We start from the raw sequence: 3,702 nt of genomic DNA, 5'->3' as shown, positions 1-3,702 counted from the left end.
CACCTTTTGAAGCTCTTCATATTTGTCATATCTTTTCAGGCTCTTCATGTTTTTGAACACCGCTTCATGCTCCTCTTATTTTTCAGACCGTTTCATGCTCATTTCATTTTTGACACCTTTTGAAGCTCTTCATATTTCTCACACCTTTTGAAACTCTTCATTTATTTCACTCCTTTACAGGCTCTTCATGTTTTTCAACACCGCTTCATGCTCCTCCTATTTTTTAGACCGTTTCATGCTCCTCATATATTACACACCTTTTGAAACTCTTCATATTTTTCACACCTTCTCAGGCTCTTCATGTTTTCGAACACGGCTTCATGCTCCTCTTATTTTTCAGACCGTTTCATGCTCCTCATATTTTTGACACCTTTTGGAGCTCTTCGTATTTTTCACACGTTTTCAGGCTCTTCATGTTTTTCAACACCGTTTCATGCTCTTCCTTTATTTCAGACAGTTTCATTCTCCTCCTATTTTTGACACCTTTGAAGCTCTTCATATATTTCACACCTTTTCGAGCTCTTCATGTTTTTGAACACAGTTTCATGCTCCTCCTATTTTTCAGACCGTTTCATGCTCCTCCTATTTCAGGCCGTTTCATGCTCCTCATATTTTTACACATTTTGAAGCTCTTCGTATTTTTCACACATTTTCAGGCTCTTCATGTTTTTGAACACCACTGCATGCTCCTCCTATTTTTCAGACCGTTTCATGCTCCTCATATTTGACAAGTTTTGAAGCTCTTCATATATTTCACACCTTTTCAAGCACTTCATGATTTTCAAAACCGCTTCCTTTTCCTCCTATTTTTCAGAACGTTTCATGCTCCTCATATTTTTGATACCTTTTGAAGCTCTTCATATTTTTCACACCTTTTCATGCTCTTCATGTTTTCAACACCGATTCATGCTCCTCCTATTTTTCAGACCGTTTCATGCTCCTCCTATTTTTCAGGCCGTTTCATGCTCCTCCTATGTTTGACACCTTTTGAAGCTCTTCATATTTTTTACACCTTTTCAGGCTCTTCATGGTTTTCAACACCGCTTCATGCTCCTCCTTTATTTCAGACAGTTTCATTCTCCTCCTATTTTTGACACCTTTTGAAGCTCTTCATTTTTTCACACCTTTTCAAGCTCTTCATGTTTTTGAACACCGATTCATGCTCCTCCCATTTGTCATACCGTTTCATGCTCCTCCTATTTTTCAGGCCGTTTCATGCTCCTCATATTTTGACACCTTTTGAAGCTCTTCGTATTTTTCACACATTTTCAGGCTCTTCATGTTTTGAACACCACTGCATCTGCTCTTATTTTTCAGACCGTTTCATGCTCCTCATATTTGAGAAGTTTTGAAGCTCTTCATATATTTCACACCTTTTCAGGCACTTCATATTTTTCAAAACCGCTTCATGCTCCTCCTATTTTTCAGAACGTTTCATGCTCCTCATATTTTTGATACCTTTTGAAGCTCTTCATATTTTTCACACCTTTTCAGGCTCTTCAGGTTTTTGAACACCGTTTCTCGCTTCTCCTATTTTTCAAACCGTTTCATGCTCATCTCATTTTTGACACCTTTTGTGGGCCTTCATATTTTTCACACGTTTTCTGGCTCTTCATGTTTTTCAGCACCGTCTCTTGATCCTCCTATTTTTCAGACCGTTTCATGCTCATCTCATTTTTAACACCTTTAGAAGCTTTTCATATTTTTCACAACATTTCAGGCTCTTCATGTTATTGAACACCGCTTCATGCTCCTCCTATATTTCAGAGAGTTTCATGCTCCTCATGAATTTCACACCTTTTGAAGCTCTTCATATTTTTCATACCTTTTCAGGCTCTTCAGGTTTTTCAACACCGCTTCATGCTCCTCCTATTTTTCAGACCGCTTCATGCTCCTCATATTTTTGACACCTTTTGAAGCTCTTCATTTTTTTCACAACTTTTCAGGCTCTTCGTGTTTTTGAACACCGCTTCATGCTCTTCCTGTTTTTCAGACCGTTTCATTCTCCTCATATTTTTGACACATTTTGAAGCTCTTCATATTTGTCATATCTTTTCAGGCTCTTCATGTTTTTGAACACCGCTTCATGCTCCTCTTATTTTTCAGACCGTTTCATGCTCATTTCATTTTTGACACCTTTTGAAGCTCTTCATATTTTTCACACCTTTTCAAGCTCTTCATGTTTTTCAACACCGTTTCATGCTCCTCGTATTTTTCAGACCGTTTCATGCTCATCTCATTTTTGACACCTTTTGAAACTCTTCATATTCTTCACACCTTTTGAAGCTTTTCATATTTTTTCACACGTTTTCAGGCTCTTCATGTTTTTCAACACCGCTTCATGCTCCTCCTTTTTTTCAGACCGTTTCATGCTCCTCATATTTTTTACACCTTTTGAAGCTCTTCATATTTTTCACACTTTTCTGGCTCTTCATGATTTTCAACACCACTTCCTGCTCCTCCTATTTTTCAGACCTTCATGCTCCTCATATTTTTGACATCTTCAGTAGCTCTTCATATTTTTCACACCTTTTCAAGCTCTTCATGTTTTTCCACACCACTTCATGCTTCTCCTATTTTTCGGCCTGTTTCATGCTCCTCATATATTTCACACCTTTTGAAGCTCTTCATATTTTTCACACCTTTTCAGGCTCTTCATATTTTTGAACACCGCTTCTCGCTCCTCCTATTTTAAGACCGTTTCATGCTCATCTCATTTTTGACACTTTTGTAGCTCTTCATATTTTTCACACGTTTTCAGGCTCTTCATGTTTTTCAACACCGTTTCTTGATCCTCCTATTTTTCAGACCGTTTCATTCTCATCTCATTTTTATCACCTTTTGAAGCTTTTCATATTTTTCACAACTTTTCAGGCTCTTCATGTTTTTGAACACCGCTTCATGCTCCTTCTATTTTTCAGAGAGTTTCATGCTCCTCATGTATTTCACACATCTTGAAGGTCTTCATATTTTTCACACCTTTTCAGGCTCTTCATGTTTTTGAACACCGCTTCATGCTCCTCCTATTTTCAGACCGTTTCATGCTCATCTCATTTTTGACACCTTTTGAAGCTCTTCATATTTCTCACAACTTTTTAGGCTCTTCATTTTTTTGAACACCGCTTCATGCTCCTCCTATTTTTCAGAGAGTTTCATGCTCCTCATGTATTTCACATCTTTTGAAGCTCTTCATATTTCTCACAACTTTTTAGGCTCTTCATGTTTTTCCACACCACTTCATGCTTCTCCTATTTTTCGGCCTGTCATGCTCCTCATGTATTTCACACCTTTTGAAGCTCTTCATATTTTTCACACCTTTTCAGGCTCTTCATGTTTTTAATCACCGTTTCATGCTCCTCCTATTTTTCAGGCCGTTTCATGCTCCTCATATATTTGACACATTTTGAAGCTCTGAATATTTTTCACATCTTTTCAGGCTTTTCATTTTTTTCAACACCACCTCATGCTCCTCCTATTTTTCACACCGTTTAATGCTCATCTCATTTTGACACCATTGAAGCTCTTCAAATTTTTCACATCTTTTGAAGCTCTTCATATTTTTCACAACTTTTCAGGCTCTTTATGATTTTCAGCACCGCTTCCTGCTCCTCATATTTTTGAGACCGTTTCATGCTCCTAATATTTTTCACAACTTTTCAGGCTCTTCATGTTTTGAACACCATTTCATGCTCCTCCTATTTT

Source organism: Dama dama, unplaced genomic scaffold, assembly GCF_033118175.1.
Source record: "Dama dama isolate Ldn47 unplaced genomic scaffold, ASM3311817v1 ptg000115l, whole genome shotgun sequence".
Classification (NCBI taxonomy): domain Eukaryota; kingdom Metazoa; phylum Chordata; class Mammalia; order Artiodactyla; family Cervidae; genus Dama; species Dama dama.
Note: the sequence above shows the minus strand (reverse complement) of the source record.